Raw genomic sequence first — 24,076 nt, 5'->3', positions numbered from 1 at the left:
TAGTACATATCATTTTATATATCATATGTATTCTATAACATAGCTTGAAAATTGTATACATGTAGTACAACCTTAAACTTGGAGTGGATTTCAATAAAACCCTGCTATAATTACAATTAAAATGATGTATAAAATACATAGCATTCTCTATTATCTGAATCTATTCCTCAGAATCTCTGCTTGCTGTCATTTACTGGAAACCTAATTGGCATAAGGCATAAGAAACAGTTTTGGTTATGCGGTGAACATAAGTGTACGAAATTACAAATTTAGTACAGTGACCGACATTTACCATTGTGGGTATTACTAGACTCTGGTCTAAATGTGGCACATGGCAACAACTTGGGATATCTAGTGTAGCGTAGTGTTTATTGGACTTTGTACCAGGAGAAATAGTGTAGTCTTGTAACAGGAGGTGTTTAGAGATGAGCGAACACTAAAATGTTCGAGGTTCGAAATTCGATTCGAACAGCCGCTCACTGTTCGAGTGTTCGAATGGGTTTCGAACCCCATTATAGTCTATGGGGAACATAAACTCGTTAAGGGGGAAACCCAAATTCGTGTCTGGAGGGTCACCAAGTCCACTATGACACCCCAGGAAATGATGCCAACACCTCTGGAATGACACTGGGACAGCAGGGGAAGCATGTCTGGGGGCATAAAAGTCACTTTATTTCATGGAAATCCCTGTCAGTTTGCGATTTTCGCAAGCTAACTTTTCCCCATAGAAATGCATTGGCCAGTGCTGATTGGCCAGAGTACGGAACTCGACCAATCAGCGCTGGCTCTGCTGGAGGAGGCGGAGTCTAAGATCGCTCCACACCAGTCTCCATTCAGGTCCGACCTTAGACTCCGCCTCCTCCGGCAGAGCCAGCGCTGATTGGCCGAAGGCTGGCCAATGCATTCCTATGCGAATGCAGAGACTTAGCAGTGCTGAGTCAGTTTTGCTCAACTACACATCTGATGCACACTCGGCACTGCTACATCAGATGTAGCAATCTGATGTAGCAGAGCCGAGGGTGCACTAGAACTCCTGTGCAAACTCAGTTCACGCTAATAGAATGCATTGGCCAGCGCTGATTGGCCAATGCATTCTATTAGCCCGATGAAGTAGAGCTGAATGTGTGTGCTAAGCACACTCATTCAGCACTGCTTCATCACGCCAATACAATGCATTAGCCAGTGCTGATTGGCCAGAGTACGGAATTCGGCCAATCAGCGCTGGCCAATGCATTCTATTAGCCCGATGAAGTAGAGCTGAATGTGTGTGCTAAGCACACACATTCAGCACTGCTTCATCACGCCAATACAATGCATTAGCCAGTGCTGATTGGCCAGAGTACGGAATTCGGCCAATCAGCGCTGGCTCTGCTGGAGGAGGCGGAGTCTAAGATCGCTCCACACCAGTCTCCATTCAGGTCCGACCTTAGACTCCGCCTCCTCCAGCAGAGCCAGCGCTGATTGGCCGAATTCCGTACTCTGGCCAATCAGCACTGGCTAATGCATTGTATTGGCGTGATGAAGCAGTGCTGAATGTGTGTGCTTAGCACACACATTCAGCTCTACTTCATCGGGCTAATAGAATGCATTGGCCAATCAGCGCTGGCCAATGCATTCTATTAGCGTGAACTGAGTTTGCACAGGGGTTCTAGTGCACCCTCGGCTCTGCTACATCAGATTGCTACATCTGATGTAGCAGTGCCGAGTGTGCATCAGATGTGTAGTTGAGCAAAACTGACTCAGCACTGCTAAGTCTCTGCATTCGCATAGGAATGTATTGGCCAGCCTTCGGCCAATCAGCGCTGGCTCTGCCGGAGGAGGCGGAGTCTAAGGTCGGACCTGAATGGAGACTGGTGTGGAGCGATCTTAGACTCCGCCTCCTCCAGCAGAGCCAGCACTGATTGGTCGAGTTCCGTACTCTGGCCAATCAGCACTGGCTAATGCATTGTATTGGCGTGATGAAGCAGTGCTGAATGTGTGTGCTTAGCACACACATTCAGCTCTACTTCATCGGGCTAATAGAATGCATTGGCCAGCGCTGATTGGCCGAATTCCGTACTCTGGCCAATCAGCACTGGCTAATGCATTGTATTGGCGTGATGAAGCAGTGCTGAATGAGTGTGCTTAGCACACACATTCAGCTCTACTTCATCAGGCTAATAGAATACATTGGCCAATCAGCGCTGGCCAATGCATTCTATTAGCTTGATGAAGCAGAGTGTGCACAAGGGTTCAAGCGCACCCTCGGCTCTGATGTAGCAGAGCTGAGGGTGCACAAGGGTTCAAGTGCACCCTCGGCTCTCCTACATCAGAGCCGAGGGTGCGCTTGAACCCTTGTGCAGCCTCGGCTCTGCTACATCAGAGCCGAGGGTGCGCTTGAACCCTTGTGCACACTCTGCTTCATCAAGCTAATAGAATGCATTGGCCAGCGCTGATTGGCCAGAGTACGGAATTCGGCCAATCAGCGCTGGCCAATGCATCCCTATGGGAAAAAGTTTATCTCACAAAAATCACAATTACACACCCGATAGAGCCCCAAAAAGTTATTTTTAATAACATTCCCCCCTAAATAAAGGTTATCCCTAGCTATCCCTGCCTGTACAGCTATCCCTGTCTCTTAGTCACAAAGTTCACATTCTCATATGACCCGGATTTGAAATCCACTATTCGTCTAAAATGGAGGTCACCTGATTTCGGCAGCCAATGACTTTTTCCAATTTTTTTCAATGCCCCCGGTGTCGTAGTTCCTGTCCCACCTCCCCTGCGCTGTTATTGGTGCAAAAAAGGCGCCAGGGAAGGTGGGAGGGGAATCGAATTTTGGCGCACTTTACCACGCGGTGTTCGATTCGATTCGAACATGGCGAACACCCTGATATCCGATCGAACATGTGTTCCATAGAACACTGTTCGCTCATCTCTAGAGGTGTTATCTTCTAAGGTAAACAAACCCCCAGAGAGGACTACCCTGGAGTAAAGCCCCCAGTATCTGCTGCTGAGGCTGAGTTAGTTAGTTTTAGAGTGCAGTATGACACTAAAGCCTAAACATCACTGAACATCTACTCAAGACCAAGATTGGCGGAATTGAATATTTGGAGAATACAACCCCCTTTGGAAGCTGCTTGTTTCATTGTTCAGTTGCTGAGTTAAGTTCAAATCTGTTTCAACTGCACAACCACTTTCCTGAGTTGTTCCTGCATCACCATCTAGGGCCTGTCTGAACACCATCACACCGGCTCAGAATAGATAGGTCCTCTCTCTAACTGGAAGCGCCCTGAGGGAAACTACTACCACCACCATCAAATATTACAGGAGACCTCTTCATTGTTGTCCAGTCTCTGAGCAGAGCTGGGGAGAATGGCTGCGGATCCAACATAAAAAAAACACAGGAGACATCTAATAATATCCCTAGATTGTCTGCGAAAATGGACGACACACTGATGCCACACTGAGCACGGCCGCTTTCACACGGTCAGTGTGTGGTCAGTGAATTTCAGCCAAATTAGGAATGGATTAAAAACGCAGAACAAGTACAAATATTTATATTATACCTGATCCCTGTGTAGTCTCAACTCCTAATTTTGCCTCACAATCAGTGAACAAAACCACTGACCAAACACTGCCATGTGAAAGCAGCCTATATCAGTGTGTCATCCTAGGTTCTTAGTCTCCCAAAGACTTCTACGGGCGAGTCGGTTCCGCAAAAACTGAACAGAATAGGACCTATTCTGTAAGTTTGCGGTGCGGAATCACGGCTCACACACTGATCAGAGAAAATCATGGTCATGTGCATGTGCCTATAGAAATGAATAGGTCAGTGTACTATATGCAAAAAACATGGATAGCACACGGATCTCACCCACGGTCGTCTGCAAGGGCCCTAAAAGGGGTTGTCCAGGATAAACTAAAAATTAACCCCTAAATTAAATCCCCTTCCCCCGCCTAACTTCTAATTTACTTAAATTTTAAAAAATCTATAATTACCCATAGCCATGGAACGGTCATGTGACCGCTCCATGGACACTTTCTGATACTCCAATGACGTTCTGTTTCACCGCTTTCGAAACGGAACGTCACCATTACTCTTCCCACTCCCCTATCCCCTGCAATACTTACCAAGCCTTCCGATGTACAGCACAGCTCTTCCCTCTGTTCCTTTCTTCTGGTAGTGAGAGGAAAAGGTTACCTAAGAAGATGGGGAGGATGGGAGGGGCTAGTAATGGTCAGAATCGCTATTCTAAAGAGAGACAGGGAAGGGTGGGAGGGGCTAGTAATGGGCGGAATCGCCCCTAAAGAGAGACAGGGAAGGGGAGTGTAGGATTGAGAGGGAGTTAGTGAAGCAGCTACACAGGTAGCTGCACGGCAGGAAGATAACACTATGTAAATAAACACAGGATGTAGCAGCTGTCAGAGACACCCAGAAAGAAAACTTTTGTATAGACTTATTTTGTGTCCATTTATCTGTGAAAAAAATCCATGTTGTTTTTCTATACAAATGCATGCGTTTTGGAGCAAAAACTCCTGGGAAACCCAGCGTAACAATGGAAAACTCATAAGTTATAACCAATTAATGCTTTTCATTTACTTACAGTTTGTTCATAAACTCGACTATATGTTACAATATAAATTAACCTTTCATAATTAATTCTTGTATATTTTATCATTGACAGATTTGTCTTTAGCTTATTCTGCTTTTGAAAACTGCATAACTTTTATTGCTGCCGTGAAATATATTTCAGGAATGCTGAATGCTTAAAAATGAAGGGCAAATCAAACCCGGAAAATGGAAAGAAAAGGTCAAATACATCAAAGATCTTCTAAAAACTTTTCTGGATAAGTCATACCTGGCCTTAGGCATATCTGAAATGTCGCACTTTTGTTCATTTACACATTCATTGCATTCATAACTTTTTTCAGTGTTGTAAACTCAATTTTTGTAATTTATATTGTTCCTGTTTATACAAAAATATGCCAATAATGCTAAATGTATAGACATACTGTATTGGTTAATGGGAGTCTACTGCCAGATATCTCCATATGCCGCCATTAGCAGCGGTGCAGAGGACAGTGCATATGAGTAAATCATATCTTAATAATACAAAAAAACAAATATAGAGCAGTAAGCAAACAGACCAACCAAAAAAACCGTAGATGACATGAACCTGTCGCTTAGTTATCAGCCTTATCTCACTTCTAGTAAGAAAAGACAGATAATAGAAATAAAAAGAAAAAAAAAAAGAATAGTATCAACCCTCAATTATTTTATCCTATTTTTATTTATTTTTTTCACATTTTATTGTTTATTTTTTTAGACTTTTTAGAAACTTTTTAATTTTTTCACTGTACCAAAAGAGGACTTGAACTTAAGATTTCTTGATTTCTTGTACCATATACTGTAATGCTTCTGTGTTGTATTATATGGTACATAGGTTCTCTATTTGTTATAGTGAAAGGCATTCAGGATCTCATTGCGGGAGACCCAAAGGGATGAAAAAGGGAAGACAATCTCTCCCACTAACCAACCACATGCCACGATTGCTATTGATTGTGGCATCTGAAGGTTAAAATGCCAAATTCGGAGCATTTTTTGACACCGGTATCTAGTCCATGGTTGTACAGAGTTAGGCAGGGAGGTATGGATGATTTGAATGGGGTGCCACGCAAGGTGGGGATAACCTTGGTGGATAAAGAGTGGGGTATCTGCTTGTCAGGAGCTGCCATTTTAGTAGCAATGGAGACGTGGTCGATAGAGCATTGTGTGTTCATTTATAACACCTGTTCTGTCATTCAAACACAGAGACATTTCCGGAATCATTTCAACGCTGCCCGTCATGGGCGTGTTCTGAAGTTTGACATGATAATGAAGTGGGTGAATAACTTTCAACGAAATTCGAGCGGTTCCACGTGAAATGCTACAGAAGAGTATGGGCAAATTCTCACAACGTCTACAGGAGTGTATGAACAAAAACGGATGCCATTTAGCAGATGTAATTTTTTGTACGTAATCAATGATTTAATTTCTTTTTCCTTTAGTTTTTCTTTGATTTTTGTAAAGGCAACATCCAAGCTACACATTGAAAAAATAAAATTTGAGTTTTGTTGAAAAATGAATGTCCTGTATAAGACAAACAGGACCCATAAGCCATATAGCAGCCACAGTTACAGTATATACTCATTGCAATGTAAAAGTACAGCACTGAGCAGGGAATGGGGAATCTATTGAATATCCATCTAAACACAAGTAGAATAACCTCACAAGTAAGATTTAGTAACACAAGTAGATTTAGACTCAGGCTCCATGTTGCGGAAAAGCAGATTTTTTTGTTGCAGATTTTGTTGCATTTTTTTGAGCCAAAGCCAGAAGTGGATTGAGCAGAAGGGAGAGGTATAAGAACTTCCTATATATTGTTCATTTCTTTTGTAGCCATTGTTAGCTTTAGCTGAAAAAAACTACAATAAAATCTGCAACAAAAAAAGTTCATATGCAACAGATCCTATGTCCACTATTGGGAACATTCTTATTAGTCTAACAAAGTTCTATACCAACAAAACTACATCTATTGTATACTCTTAGTATAATATAGACAATATAGATGTATACAGAGAAGCTCTATTCTTTATGTAAATTTGATAAATGGGGCTATCAGAGAGTCCCTGAGCCTCCTGGTGCACTACGTGTCTTGGTGCACCATTGTTGGCTTATAACTCACAAAAAAAGCCATTGAAAACCATTGAAATAGTCAATTTATGGAGTATAATAGACCCAAGAGAATAATAGCAAGAGGACTTAGCTTAGCTGTGATTGGTTGTCATTTTAGATCGTTTTATAGATGTGCCATACTGTATTAAATTATAATGACATTTTGTTGCTTTTTTGTAGTGTTTCAGACAGTACAAATCATCAGCGACTTGGCATCACATGATCTTAAAATCACGTAACTTGTAATCTGAAAAATGCTACAGAAATGCCAACAACATGTTCTAAAAAGGGATCTCTTTTAAAAATAAGTAACAAAAACATCAAAGTCAGAACATTTCCACAAAAAACACATTTGACCTTTTTGTGCATTTTCTATACCTGCTGAGCATTTAACAATCTCTTTTACCTTCTAGACTGTAATTTTATTAAAGGCATGAGGAATGGATGGGAAGTCGTTTGCAGTACAAGTCCACAATAATTTACGGTACAATACACCCAAAGAAGTAGCAAGGGAAGAGTACACACTAAGGATTTTGTCAGTAAGGCTCGGTAGAGGAGACTGACTTTATCTCATGAATACAATTAAACCAAATCTCCCTTATTTTTTCACTGGACTCATAAAACACTCACTTTTTTAAATACCAATTTTAAGAATGAGCGTGAGATACACAAAAAGGAGGTGGAGGTCGCGGCAATCGGAGGACACACCAAAAGTACAAGGTATCACATCATTAAATCATCAAAGTAAAATCCAACTTCATAACATAATATAATCAATGATAAATAATAGAGATGAGCGAGTAGTGTTCGATCGAGTAGGTATTCATTCGAATACTAAGTATTCGAAATACTCGTACTCGATCGAGTACCACTCGCTATTTGAATGGAAAAATTCGATGCAGAACCAGCGTTGATTGTCCGAATGCTATACAGTCGGCCAATCAACGCTGGTTCTTCTCCTACCTTTAGAAGTCTTCTCCGTGCAGCTTCCCCGCGGTGTCTTCTGGCTCTGAATTCACTCTGCCAGGCATCGGGCTTCGGCAGAGCCGACTGCGCATGCCCGCGCTACAAGAAAATGGCCGCTTTAACTGTAAATGAAACAAGCTAGCAGAACCCATAGAACTTTTTGGGGAGGTGTTTTTTCCACGTGGATTATGACATGGATTCAGCACCCAAATCCTCTCCAAAATACTCCGTGTGAATGGACCCCTAGGCACAGTTCACATCTGCGTTTGGGGAATCCATTCTGCAGCCAAAAATATTTGATTCAATTTAATACAGAGGAGACACCTTAGGCCCCTTACACACGACCATGTGCTAGTTCCAGGTTTTTTCCAGATAGCACACAGACCCATTAATTTCTGTCGGCCCACACACACGACTGCCTAATGCATGGTTCAATGTGAGGGCTAAAGCCAAGGCCGTTCGATTATGGTCAACGGCTAGCACAAAGAGGTGTGCAGTTAGCCTTGTAGACACTTATTTTACTGGTATGCCCGCAGTAAATGGTGACCATTTCTATTTGCTTTTAGAAAATAAAAAATAAATTGGGGTTTTGCAAAAACATGTTACAAGTAACAAATCCTAAACTGAGCTTTTTTTTAAATTTATTTTTTAAATAAAACTCCAAATGGACATTTGTAACTTCTGTGAGTCCTGCTTCTGTATCTTTATATCTTGTGATTTGATGTTATGGTTAGTATATGATTAACTTTTCTACTATATCTTGTATATACCAAAAAAATATACAAACTATAATTTGTATTAATTATTTAACGTGTGATTGTGTATATATACAGTACATATATATATATATATATATATATATATATATATGTTTTTTCATTTGCATATTATGTTTCAAATGCTAATACAAGGAACGTTTTGAAGCAGAAGTCACATATGCTGATTAAATTAAGAGTAATGTCCAATTCTCAGATTCTCATAGACAGCATTGGCAACAGTAAACACGCACCAGACTTTCAATTTCATCTACAATATTCAAAGCAGGCACATTCCTAGATGGAAAACATGCATGAGATTTTTATGAAGTAAACCAAGATTTATTAACTAATTGACCGTTTTAGATAAATGTCTCTTCAAGAAGCAATGCAACTGGGAATGTCTTATTTACAATTCTAATTCTCAAATTCTTATATTAATATTGATTCTAGGAAACTGAGCGGTACAGAGTGATTTTGGCTTTTTAAAATAAAAATTGTCAGAAAATGATGAATATAAAAAATGGAAGCTGTTAAATATTGAGATATAAGACATGTATTGTTATAAAGGGTAAGATAGATAGATAGATAGATAGATAGATAGATAGATAGATAGATAGATGCTCCATTATAGCAATAATATACAACCCTTAATAAAATAATAAAATAAAGTACAAATGTATCAAATATGAAAGCCCAAAAGCCTAAGAGAGTAAAATATTTTTGTAAGGGAGCCTTCACATGGAGTTTCTGCTCCACTCATTCTGAACGTAAACTTGTTCAGAATGAGCTGCGTTAAAACAGATCCCATTGATTTCTATGGGTGCTGGCATACGCGCACTCCCCATTGAAATCAATGGGAGGCTTTTTTCCCTATTGCTTTCAATGTGATACGCGCGTATACCGGCACCCATAGAAATCAAGGGGATGTGTTTTAATGCCGCTCATTCTGAACGAGTTTACGTTCAGAATGAGCGGAGCATAAACTCTGTGTGAAGGCTCCCTAAGGGTGGGTTCACACTACCGTTGGATGTCCATTCTCATAATGTCCATTATTTCCATTAGTGTACGTTTTAATATTGTCTGTTTTTTATTTGCTTTTTTTTCCACTTACTGAGAATGTGCAGAAAAAAACACACAGTATAATGGACGCCTTTCCATTACTGTCTGTTACTCATAGACATTGATGTTAAAAAATAGCAGACATTTGACATCCATCATAAAACTATTATTTTTAGTGGACACAAAAGTCATGAACCCCGAAGACATATGATGGATTTGGTGTAAACGGATACTAATGGTCACTAACGGACAACAGATAAAATCCCATTGAAATTCATGGGCTTATTGAATGTTCTGTTAGTAGTGTCCGTTGTAAGTGTCCATTATAAGATTTTAACGGCGGACACTGACTGTGACCAACAGTAGTGAGAATGCCCCCTAATAAATTAAATAAAAATGAAGCAGAAATAAGTAATTAAAAACTAAATAAATAATACCTCGCTGATCCCTATTGCTCTCATTCCTATGCCGCCAGTGGCCCATGGCCCCTGCTGGTCCTTGACATTCACTATATTATACAGGTAATACCAGTCAGCCAGTCACTGACTGAGAAGGGTTCCCTTTGTATCCAGTGATTGGCTAAATGGTCATTTCTTGTGTGTACAAAGGTACCAGAAAGTAGATACCAGCAGAAGAACCAGTGAGGGCATGTTCATACCTGCGCCTAGTCTCCGCTTTGCAGGTTTCCGTCTTCTGCCCGAGAAACTGGACAAGAGACAGAAACCATAAGACAGTTTTCAAACCCATTCAATTAATGGGTAAAATATTTGGAAAAAGTATGTTCCTATTTCCACAATAGGTAGGGATCCCTGTAGAGATACCATATGTGTCTGAACTGGGAAAACCTGTTTCAATGATGAAAAAAAATCTGAATTAGGATAAGGCCCCACGTCGCAGAAATGCATTGTTTTTGGCTGTTGCGGAAATACAGCGGAAACAAACACTGTGTTTTACAGTAGCAACAAAGTGAACAAGATTTTGATTAATCTCATCCTCGTTACGGAAAAAAAAGATATGCGGAAAAGCAGCATGCTAATTTTAGCTGCACAATTGCAAACATTTTCCCAATAGATTTAATGGGGGAAGAGAAAAAAAAATCTAAATTGCAGCAAAAACTCAATTAATAACACACAGTTTATATTGTTTTCTTTAAATATTTCTTCTGCTTCCATATCCTGATGAAGATAACTAACTATAGACACAAAATGGCCATGAGTATACTTACACCAGGTATGTGTCAAATTCTATTTATTTCAACAGAACTGCGTCTCTGAATAGTGACTTAATCGCAGTAAACAGAAAACGCTAGAGGAAAATCTGTGACATCATCAAACATCATTTACTGGATGTCCATGGAGCAATTCTTATATCTGACTTTTATTGGCTTTACTATTGTGATAAATTCACCGGTTTGATCTTACCCTTAGGTGATTTCAAAAGCATGAAGAAAAGCTTTTGTGAAACTACAGTATTTTAAAATGGAATTGATCCAATATTTAAGCCTTTCAGTCTTCTCCCGGCTAAGGAAATGTTATATAATACACTTAAAGGGTTGTTATTGAAGCTGACATTCACACCTTCATTTATTTTATTCTGCATTTTGACATTGTGAAGTTCAGTAGTGAATTGATACGTTTCTTGATTCAGCAGAAAAGGTGAAACATTCATGATCGGTACGTTTTTTTTTTTAACTTCGTCCTGTAGTAAATCATATAATATTCTATGCCAAATTGTAATGGAGTAAACATCCCCGGTACTGTACATTTACTAATCTGGCCAGCATATAATTGGTTCAATTTATGTATTGATGTTTCCAGGTTCTGCGTTTTGACTGAGGATAGGAAATCTGCCCAAAAATGGTCTGGCTTATAAGTAAGACATTTTAAAATATTGGAATGGAGTTTCTCAGTTAAGATATCCATTAAAGGAAATTAGTCAGCCTGGGGCTTAGCTTTAGGGATGTAGATATAACAGTTGCTACCAAACCCTGGAGGCTGAGGGGACCCAAAGGTCTCATTACAACATAATAACACATCAGTTTTATACATAGCACATGGTGAGGGAGGACATGCTAGGCCCATTACAGATATCAAATCGAGGCCCAGGAGCTTGTATATAGACCTCTTCTGTCAGTAGCTTTTTTGACATACCCATCCCTCTAAGTCATCATTGCTAAATATTGTAGGTGCTCAGTGTTATGATAGTATCTCTGGAGCAAATATCATAAATTGCAGGAACTGAGATACAGATCGCAGACACCCAAACATTTACACCTGAGCCAACCACAAAGCTACAGTATATGGATGCTCTATAAACTGATAACTCGCAACATTGGTCAAAACCAAGGAGATGAATCAGAAGAATGAACATGTTCAAGTCAAAAATCAGTCCGAGAGGTAATGTCAAAGCCAAAATCAGAAAACAAGTGGATTTCCACTAGCAAGCCAAAGGTCAATAATAGAGAGGCCTAGCACAAACAATAAGGTTATAGAAGCCTCTCTAAAGTATTACTAAATAGGATGCACCTGGATAAGTAGGAACAGGGTCCTCAGCTACTAATTGGGTCAACACAGGTTGACATGGAAACCTTAAAGCAACAATAGCTTAACTGAGAATCCCGACACTGTGGAAATTTTAACATACTCATTTTGCAAGTCACAGTTCTAAAATAACAAAGAAAACAACTTTTAGTCACTCACGCAACATATGTTCTCTGTGATAATTCCCAATTGCCCCACGTTCTCCGTGGAAATTACTTCTAAAACACTTTGCTCTTGGTCAACGTCTCCAGGGGTCTCCTGGAAAGGAAGTTCCGGTGATTTTACTTTCTCTTACAGATTTCTTTCGATGACCCATGAGAGGTTATCATGTTATGGTCATAGTATTGGTACAGGTAATTGGTAACTCACAGCTGGCATTCAACTGTAATGGCCAGACCATCAATAACACTGATTCTAGTTACTTAACCTCATAGAAACTACTTATCTATATCAACTGCAACATCTAAGCAGTTACAAAGAAGGAAAGAGATCTTGTAGATATGTCAAAATAAGGTAGGAATACTAACTGAAGGTGGTACCATAGAACATTATCACTGTAAATACCTTGTCTACTAACATTAATGTTTAAGATATGGTAAAACTTCTCAAGGTTTTCTGTATATCAGATTTTTGATACAAGTTTTCCGTTCTATAAAATACAGTACTTTACACTCTAGAAGTCTATTTTGTAGTGCAATTAAAGGTTTCAATGTACCAAAAATATGCTAAATGTTTTTGGATAAATTTAGCCTCCATTTTCATTAACGTGAACTCTAGTATTACTCAAAAACCTGGACAATTTGGACAATTCTAAAAGCTGTAACTGTGTTTTTATGATGCTTTCTCACAAGATGCCCATCCTATAAGTTTCTTTGTATAGCCAGACACAGTAGTTCTTCTGTGGATTTCAGGCTGTCAAGGGTTTTGCTAGCATGTTCAAGTATTGCAGTGAATTAGTTTCATAAAAAATTCCAGTTCTTAACCAAAATAAAACTTGGGTTGTGGTAAATACAGACTGTATTGTTACTAACCCTCTTTATGTTCTCTGCTGTATTTAGATCTTTGCTACAGGGTCATAAGTGATCTTATATAAATTGTGCGAAATGCAAAATTATAAAATTTTAGTACAGTCAGTGCGTACAGCGCATGCGCAACATTTTATCATGCCGAAGGGTCTAGCTGCTCATAGAAGCAGTGACGATGAGTAACAGCAGGGATCTTCAAGCAAGAAGGGAGCGAAGAACAAACATCCAGCTTGATGACGCGGTGGTGCTCGGAGCACAGGGGTAACACCCCCTGTGTTCCCTGAGACTAATTAGGATAACAATGAAAGCATTTTTTTTTTTTCTGGAAAAAAGCTGCAAGGATCAGAGAAGGCGAGATATGCCAAGAATAACTTTTCTAAAGGCTACTTTAAGATAGGCTTAATTAAAAATGCAAAATGGCAATGATAGACTCCCTTTAAAGAATAGTTAACTAAAGGAAAAACTCCTTAAATATGAAGCCCAATGGTTCAAGTGAAAACATTGAGATTTCTAGGAACCTGTTACTCATTTCTTGCATGTAAATATTCTCAGAAGTCACACCTTAGTTAATTGTTATTTGTTTCTTAAGTTAATACTTTAGTTATAGGGTGATCATATGTTACTTCAGTAGAGAATAGGAAACATTTTTCTTTGTTTTTCTCTACATCTTGAAAAGTTCATATTGTATATACATCACACTGTATAACAGTGGATTGTACTTAAGACTATGCTCTCCAGTACCATACTTTTCTTCTTAGGTATCATTATATTTTTTATATTTATGTTTTACTTCTCCCCACTCCCCTTGATAATACACTTTATAACATATTGCTCTGGGGTTGTATGGTTTATGACCTTATATTTGTTTTTCTTTTGTGTTTCACATTGCAAAGTAAAGAAGTTTTTAGAAAAAAGTTGTACCCATTGGCAATCAGTGGCTATTCTGGGCACTGTGACTTGAACGTCTCAGTGGGAAAGTCCATAACTTTTTACGAAAGTTAAGTGTACAGAACACAGAGATCCCTTAAACTCCGAGCTTAGCCAGCACCAAACCGGATGCAATTTATTTAGCCAGAAATGTAACCCATAAAATGCATTGAATACATTTTATTAAATCACTTCCATTCCATAGTTTGGAGATTTGTTTTTAAAGCATTTACTGTTCAGCATAAATGACATGTTAGCTTTATTCTGCATTCCAAAAGCATTCCAAGAGCTATAACGTTTTTATTTGTCTGTCAGGATAGCTTTATGAGGGCTTGTATTTTGTCAAATGAGTTGTACGATTGGCATCATGCTGGGCTACATATTGTATGATAGGATGAACAAAAAAACTTCAGATTCTAGAATTTTTTAATTGATTTATTTTTATTTATCTATTTTTATGGGGTTAACTATTCAGAGTAAATAACAGGTTCATGATATGTAAAGGGTCATTACAGTTGTGGCTAGACTAATTATACATAGTTTGGAAAAAAAAATTAATTTGATTATTTTCAAAATTTTTGTAAATTATTAGTTCTCTATTTCTATTTATGTTGCCTATTAGTATTATATTGACAGCAAGCTTCTTAGACCATGCCTTAGACAGGGCCTATCAGGCTCAGTTACGGAGGTGTACATGTCTAGATCTGTGTATTAGAAGAAACAAATTTTTCTAAAAGGCACAAAATTTTGTAAAAAAAAATTAGCACAAAGCAATATGTTAATTATCCTATGTGTGTCTGTTGGAAATAGGGTGATAGGAGTGAATTTCACTCCTAGGGTTGGTAAGCATGTTGTAATATTGTGTTGAATTGATTCCGACTAGAGATGAGCGAGTAGTGAAATATTCAAGATTCGATATGCATTTCGAGTAGAGCCTCAATATTCGACTATTCGATCGAATATCGAATCCCATTACAGTCTATGGGAAAAAATGCTCGTTTCAGGGGAAACCACTATTCGACTAAAGGAGAGTCACCCAGTCCACAAGTAGCAGGAGGAGAGTGTTTAGGAGGAGAGCTGTGCAGTTAAAGTGCACGGACCCCATAGACTATAACAGGTCCGTGTGCTTTAACTGCACAGAGCTTGCAGATGCGCTGATATTCCATTCGGGGGGGTCCTCCTGCAGACTCCTTCCAGATGGGAGGAAAGCGCTAATGTGAACCAGCCCTTACTCGTCCTGCAGAACCAACATTGATTGGCCGAATGCTATACACTGTATAGCATTCAGCCAATCAACGCTGGTTCTGCAGCAGGCTCTTCCTTGCTAGTCGCGAGGGTTGGCAGCTTGCGCTTATGCGGGAGCTGATTTTTTCTCATAGGAATGCATTGACCAGCGTTGATTGGCCGAATGCTATACACTGTGCTTTGCAAAAAGTTGTAGGCAAAAATGGAAGTGTTATTTCATTTTAGTTTATTAATTTTAAGAAACTATTAACACTTCTATTTTTGAGGCATTCTTAATTTGTAGCATTTTCTTCATAAGATTGCCTAAAATCTTTGCACATTACTGTACACTGACTGCCAATAAGTATTTGGACACTTGTGGTAGAATAGAAAAATAGGTTGGTAGAGCCTCCACAAGTGGCAATTACAGCTTCAACCCTCCGGGGGCATGCTTTCCACAAGTCCTTGTATGACAGCTAGTGATATTTTATTCCATTCATTTGGAGAAGACAGGTAAGTTCTTTCACCAATTTTGGACAGCTGCAGTTTCGGGGGTCTGTCGACTCAGGGCACACTCCGACAATCAATGTTCACCTTCCATTTTGTAATCACATCGGCCACTGTCGATTTTGGGTAATTCAGTTTGCTTGCTGAGTCTCTTAAGGATCGACCATTTATGTGGTACCCCACAACTTTGCACGTTGTGGCATCTTGTATGCGACTAATTCCAATGCTATTTCCTACACGATATTTAATGGCAAAAGGCGTGATGTACATCACGACCGCAGATATCTTCATTTGCATTTGCATGGGTGTCCAAATACTTATTGATAGACAGTGAATACTACAGTTCCGGAGGAAAAAAAAAAATTACAACTCCTGAATAATAAATATACGGGAATTAAATCCTCTTACCCCCATATATGAACACCATGATGTGAGAAGGGGTTAAGCGGAAAAATTCTTATAATAACAAAGGGGATGTTTTAAATGTATGGCAAAAGGTCAAGTAGTTAGAACTTAAAGAGTTATCCATAAAAGAGAAAAACTTCTCAAAGGGAAGGTCATTAAGCAGTAAGAATAGACTAAACAATAGTATTAATTGGCTTCCCAACTATTTATTATATTTTAATAGAATGTTTTGTGATCACAGGCATTGAAGGCTGCAGCGGAGCACAACAAAGCGAATGAAGAAAGAAATGAGCAGTGTCTGTATTGTTAAATTTACTTTGGTTATTAATTGGGAACAAAGATTAAAGTCATAATTAAAAAATGAAGCAATGTTTGATCGGTACAGCAATGTACTGAACACTGCATTGAATCATTAAACATTAAGCGATATTTCCACATTTCATTACATGAGAGGCAGCATGAGCCCCAACCAGTCATTTATCTTAAATCACAATATCTAAAATATAAAGGCATTTTTATATTGGATTTAGCTGAAGCAAACAGCGCGTCGCTAAAGTCTGTTTCTGCATCTTAGGGTCAATTTAATGAGGTGGCACAAGTCATAACAACATAGTGACACATTGCATCATATTAAGGCTTCGTAATTGGAAAATTCTTCATATTTACATTGAAATTGTGATACATGGAATTACTATGGAGCCTTTAAAGATGCAGCTCATTTGGGAATCAAAGGGGTTATGCCACAAATAGTATTTATCCATAGAGGATAAATTGCTAATCTGTTGGGGGTCTGACAAATAAGACTCCCACTGATCCTGTCCTGAGAATGGGGTGTGTTGTATTCCTGATGATGCTACTGATGTACTTCAGCCATCTCCAGTGTTCTCATTGAAGTGAGTGGAAACAGGGTGGAGAGAAGGGGTGACCATGTCTACCTGGAGTTCAACTACTTTCCCAGAGCTACATTCACAGTGGAGTTAAAACACCACCCATTCTCAGGATCATTTGGGATTTCAGCTCTCAGAGGTCCACATATCAGAAATGTATTCACTATTGATGGGGTTAAGGATACACATTGTATGTGGTGTGACCCTTTTGATGCAGTTTTCCTATTATGGGCACTTTTATCCTATACGCTGATTTCTGGGACCCTCTGTGATCATGAGGATGTGGGCTTGCAAGTTTCTCTGAGTTACTTGTCTAAATGAAGCGGTGGTGTACATTCTTAGACACTGATTTTTATACTTCCATTGGATTTGTGGAACACTGTCTCTGGAGTCTTATAAAGTGAATGGAGTGGTTGCTGAGCATGAACATCACTGCTCTGTTCACATGAGGCATTTGTGGGTCTTTGATCTCATGATCCATCAGAGACCAGAACTTTGCCCCCTCGTCTGTGTATTTGGGAGTATATTTCATTAATGGGAAAATCTTTTTAGGATATAGCCATTTTTATTTTATTTTTTTGCTTCTTCATCATCCCATTTGAAACACTGTTATCATATGTGGGCTTGTTTTTACAGGACAAGATTGTAAATACAGTTCCACCATTAACTATTTGTAGGGCTGTGATTTAGAGAATAGTTAGATTTATATCTCCTTGCAGGGATTGGGGCATTCCTCGATTGGGCACCCCAGTCTTGCCACCACCAAACTGAATGTGACTATTCACTACTCTGGTAAGAATCATAGCAAGTAAAACTTTTTTAAAAAGTCAGCAAATCCATAGTGTTTGAGATTTGTTTATATAACATTTGCTAAACGTTGAATGGCATGTTAACTTTACTCTATAGGTTATAAACATTCATTGAGAAACTATATATATATATATATATATATATATATATATATATATATATATATATATATATTAGAGATGAGCGAACACTAAAATGTTCGAGGTTCGAAATCCGATTCGAACAGCCGCACACTGTTCGACTGTTCGAACGGGTTTCAAACCCCATTATAGTCTATGGGGGGAAATGCTCGTTTCAGGGGTAGGCAACATTCGATCAAATTCTACTTCAAAGTCCATGAGTGAGGGTCGGACTGGATTCTTCTCTCTGCGCAGCGTCCCCTCGTCCTCCTTGAATTCACTCTGCTAGGCATCGGGCCTAGGCAGAGCTGACTGCGCATGCGCGGGCATCCGCAGTCGGCTCTGCCCAGGCCCGATGCCTAAGCAGAGTGAATTCAGAGCCGGAAGAGAACGTGGGAACGCTGAGCAGGGAGAAGACTTCTAAAGGTAAGAGAAGAACCAGCGGTGATTGGCAATGTATAGCATTCTGCCAATCAACGCTGGTTCTGCATTGAATCCTAACTTCGAACAGCTAGTAATGTTCGATCGAGTATGAGTATTTCGAATACCATAGTATTCGATCGAATGCCACTCGCTCATCTCTAATATATATATATATATATATATATATATATATATATATATATATATATATTATTTTTTTTAATTGTTTAATTGAAAATTGTGAACCAGACACAATAGTAAAAGCAAAACATGTAACAGATTGTATATAAGGAACAATCAAACACAGATACAGAAGTACACATAATGCTGCATTACCACCCTTGTCAGTCCATAGCCTACGCAACGTGTATTCAGCACAAGGTAGACCTATCAAACAGGCTCAGCAAAAGATGATAAATCTGCAGAACATATATGATACAGTAGAATTTGATTATCAATAAGCAGAAACATATATTTAATAAATCAATCAAGAACACAAATCATCAAGAACACAACACAGTAAGAAAGAGGTTGTGGAAACTCCAGACATCTACTGCCCCTCACGGGGTAAATGAATGTAAGGCAGTCCACAGTGAGGGAGCTGTATATTGAGTTACAGGAGAACTGCACCATGACCCCCACACCTTATGTAACATCTGAGGACATCCTCTCCTTTTCTATATCAATCTGATCAAAGGGGAATTAATGAGCTCCCCCCACATAGATATTGACGGAAGTCTCAAAGCCATCCATCGCAATATGATAGCTTTCTTTGCAGAATCTGACATGATGCTGCCATACTTCCTTATCCAGTATGCCAAAAAGGCAAATATCTGGGGTTATTGGTATAGGCATAGTCAGAACGTCCACAAGCGGATCCATGACCCCTTTCCAGAAACTTTGTACGATGAGAAATTATATATTTAATTTTGGTACAATCTTTTAGACTGGGTCCATTATGTCTTTGTAGTTGGCACCAAAAAAAAGTTCTAATTGACCAATAGACTTATCGTAAGTCATATATATTCCAAAAGAGTGTCATTTTGGATAGTGTGGATGGAATATGTTTATATACCTATGTTTCCAATGTTGACTCACTTTTCAATGTAATTCACTTTAATATGTGGTGTCGTATTTTTTTGTTGTGAAAGTCAATATCATTTGTCTAAGATACACATTTGCCATACTGACACATGAAAGTAACCCAGCCTAAACCAGTGTATACAGCAGTCTGGATGAAAATGTGACTCTGCTAAAATGAGTATTTTTATATGGCTCCATCTGTGTGGTAATTTCCATTTAAATATAATCATTAAATGTTATAAATGTGTTTATGTGTCATATGTAATTTGCTTGCAATAATTCATTTTGTGTTCCTTTCAGAAGCTAATTATTTTGTGTTATGATGCAAAAAAAGATAAAAAATTCAATCCATTTTAAGTGTAATCATTTAATACTGATAATATGACATTTCCAAAGAACAGTTAGTGAAATGTGTATTCAGTCTGACAACTGACATTCACTTCAAACTCAAATCACCATAGGATAAAAAAAATGTAAAAAATATTGATCTCCAGAAGAAAGAAAACCATCCTTTTAGTGCCACCTATAGGTACCTACCCTATAAGTCAATGTACAACAAAGTAAAGTATAAAAAAAAAATAAATAAATAAATAATAAAAAGGTAAAAAAACCCTTAATTTTTAAAACACATAATGTAAACAACAAAGGGAAAAAAAATTACATATACCCATATGCGTAAAAGTCTGCGCTAGTCAAAAATAGTTATTTATAATTTACGGTGAATGCGATTTAAAAATATAAAATAAACGCAATGTGCAAACTAATGTATTTTGGTCACCTCACTTCCTCTCAAAATAGAAGTAAAAAGTGATCTAAAAATCATATATACCAAAAATTGGTACCAATAAAAACTACAACTTGTCCCGCAAATAAAAAGTCCTTACAAACATGTAAAAATATTTTTCCCATACAGTGAATGTCGTAGTGAGAGAATAAACCAAAATAGAACACTATGAAGATGATACACAAAGGCATTTAGTTTATGAGGTGATACATAGTGTGATAAGATAGGGAAATAAAAATTAGATTATTGGGGTGAGGAATTAAGAGATAAAGGAATCTGGAATCTGATGGTGGTAATGAAATTGTTATGAATCAAATGGAGCACTGGGCTATATAGTGAGTCCCAGGACCAGACACACTGATCAAGTGGCAAAACAGTGCTGAGCGTCCAGTGCACTCCAAGCTATTCCTGACCCCCTAGAGATGTTCACCAGAGCCCCTGATGGTGAAGATGGACTTAGAAGCTACTGCTGGGTAGGGCGGTAACAGTTCAGAGAGCACGAGACGCACAGCACAACATTAGTCTCAACAGTCCAGAAACTGAAACCACTTACCACAAGACTTCCAGAGACAGGATGAAGGTCTTAAGATGCAGAAAGCAACAGGTAGCGGTAACCAGTAAGAGGCAGCAGTACACCAATAGAGTAGTCGTACAATCCTAGTCGAAAACAAGAGGTCAGCACAGTACAGAGGGGTAATCCAGGAGAGAGATCAAGTAAGCTGGAGTGGTAACAAGAGAGCAGAGCGGTACCAAGTTGTAATCAAGGGGCAGGAGTCTGTAGGCAAGCGGAGGTCATAGCAGGAGAGAGCAGAGGTACAAAGTCATGAGATAAGATCAAAGCCAGGGACGGACCATGAAGTCAGGCAAGAAACGCATGAAACACAGGAGAGAGGGTAACATCTTATACATACTGAATAGCCAGCAGTGAATAGAAGTGGAAGTAAGAAATAAATAGTTTCCAACAGGCACCAACATTGACCCTTCACCGAAAGACGAGTATTCTCAGTCCGTGTTAGCAAAAGGCCGGCAACACCAACATTGCCACTGCAGAGGTTCCGGCACTACTCCTAACAGAAATGTGACCATTCAGGGGCTCATGTGTTAGAGTAAGGCCTTTTATCAATGAGTGGAGTCTTATCATAAGCTTGAATTCCCAATTTTTTCTTTTCCCTTCTTTCTTGTAATGACCCTTCAGTATGAGTACTCTTCACTTTGGTCTGGTCCAGAGAAGTGTTTTCCCATGGGTGTATCCAGTTGCTGGTTTATTGTAAGGTGCAGGATAGAAAAATATGCAATAAAGACAATATAGCTTCTCCCAGTACATGAATTATGATCACATTCATGGAATTTTTCATGCAAGATTACAAAAAAGTTTTCTAGCTGGGTTGATATGTAAAATATACTGTAACAATATATTATTTCTTCAGGGTGTGAAGTACTCTCTAGATAGATTACATTAAAGGTTCTGCATTAGTTTGCATTGGTACATTTGGTTATATGCATCCTAGCTGCTGTATATTCCTTTTCCAAAAAAGACACGGATGACAGGAGAGAGTAAAAGAATGAATAGAGGAGCTGACGGAGGAGATTTTTTACTCATCGCTAGTTTCATCACAGAACAATAAAGCAGTGAATTGCTCTATTATGACCTAAGGAAAAATAATTAGCAAGAACTGAAGAACTCTTATGTGCTTATTTACTCCTTACATAGTCATTATAGTATGTACAGGAAAGATGGAGAATAACGCCAATGCCTATATAGGTAGGCATATATTGTATATTATATATTAAATATAGGTATATACAGCAGAGAGTGACTTAATATAAAGCATAGAAGTATATACTAGAAGGTGACTTGTTTAATTAGTACATTTGTGTTCATTGATATGTTACATAGAAGAAAATTCAATATTCTGAATACATCATTTACTTCATATAAGGCTGGCCATACATTGAGGATTTTTACGTCCATTTCCTGGATGACCTGTTTCTCATAGTTGGTCTCAGGAGGTTGTCATTTTGAATGACAACACCATAACATAAAATGACAAATCACCGATTGACCTCTGCCTGTGATCTATGGCCTGGTCTTGGCTTCCATTAATGGGATGATTTGGCTTGAATCACTCTTCGACTTCAGCATATAGTAATGACAAAAAATCCAATATGGCAGATCAACTTTCACTCTCATTTCTCACAAAGAGATGCCAATGGTCAGTAGAAAATGGTGCACATCATTCTTTGTCCAAAATCTCTGGTGTATTTACTAGCATAAGCTTAAAGGGTTATCATCATCTCAGTTCCTAAGCCTAGACCCGTATTTGGAAAGATGTAGCCATATGTAGCTATATAACCAATATAAGACAGGTGTACTGCTATACTGTTTCCATAGCTCCATTTCCATATTCACCTCTATGGGACTTAAAAGTAGTACATCAGTGTAGAACATCACTGATCATCACTCAACAGCTGTTCACTGATTCTGCAGGTGGATCATCGCTGCAAAGAACAGAGCAGTGCTGGATAAGAATGCGCACCTGCAGAATCAGTAAAGAAGGAGGGGCCATCTCGCAGGAAGAAGTGTGGAATGACAGTAGGTAGGGAAGGGTGGGATAGCTAGAGAGACAGGGAGGGAGTGTATAGGAAGGAGGGATTGAGGAAGGAGGAGGGAAGTGAGGAAGGAGGGGGGATTGAGAAAGGAGGGGGGAGTAAGGTGAGAGTGGTTAGTGAGGAAGTTACATAGTAGAAAGCTGAGCACACTTAACCCCTTCCCGCCGATGGCATTTTTTGATTTTCGTTTTTCGTTTTTGACTCCCCTCCTTCAAAACCCCATAACTTTTTTATTTCTCCGCTCCCAGAGCCATATGAGGTCTTAATTTTTGCGGGACAAATTTTTCTTCAAGATGCTACCATTAATTATTCTATATAATGTACTGGGAAGCAGGAAAAAAATTCAGAATGGGGTGGATTTGAAGAAAAAATGCATTTCTGCGACTTTCTTACGGGCTTTGGTTTTACGGCGTTCACTGTGCAGCCAAAATGACATGTCCCCTATATTCTGTGTTTCGGTACGGTTCCAGGGATACCAAATTTATATGGTTTTATTTACATTTTGACCCCTAAAAAAAATTCCAAAACTGTGTTAAAAAATTTTTTTTCTAAAAGTCGCCATATTCCGACGGCCATAACTTTTTTATACGTAAGTGTACGTGGATGCATAGGGCGTCTTTTTTTGCGGGGCTGGGTGTACGTTTTAGTTCTACCATTTTCGGGAAATGTTATTGCTTTGATCACTTTTTATTCAAATTTTTATCAGAATCAAAACAGTGAAAAAACGGCGGTTTGGCACTTTCGACTATTTTTCCTGCTACGGCGTTTACCGAACAGGAAAAATATTTTTATAGATTTGTAGAGCGGGCGATTTCGGACGCGGGGATACCTAACATGTATGTGTTTCACAGTTTTAACTACTTTTATATGTGTTCTAGGGAAAGGGGGGTGAATTGAACTTTTAATTCTTTTTATATTTTTTTATATTTTTTTAACTTTTTTTATATTTTTTTTTTGCATTTATTAGACCCCCTAGGGGTGTTGAACCCCAGGGGGTCTGATCACGAATGCAATGCATTACAATGCTAATGCATTGTAATGCATTGCAAAAAAGCATCCTTTCTTTTGCTGGCTGCATAGACCAGCCTGCAAAGAGAGGATTTGCAGACAAGCCTGGGAGCCTGTACAAGGCTCCCGGCTGTCATGGCAATGGGACGTCAGCCCTGGAGCATGCTCCAGGAGCCGGCGATCCCGGCCAAAATTGTGGCGCCGGAGGGGTTAATGCTTAAAGCAGTAGACACCCGGCGGCTAT

Source organism: Leptodactylus fuscus, chromosome 1 (assembly GCF_031893055.1).
Source record: "Leptodactylus fuscus isolate aLepFus1 chromosome 1, aLepFus1.hap2, whole genome shotgun sequence".
In the NCBI taxonomy this organism is placed as follows: domain Eukaryota; kingdom Metazoa; phylum Chordata; class Amphibia; order Anura; family Leptodactylidae; genus Leptodactylus; species Leptodactylus fuscus.
This window is presented reverse-complemented; position numbering follows the sequence as displayed.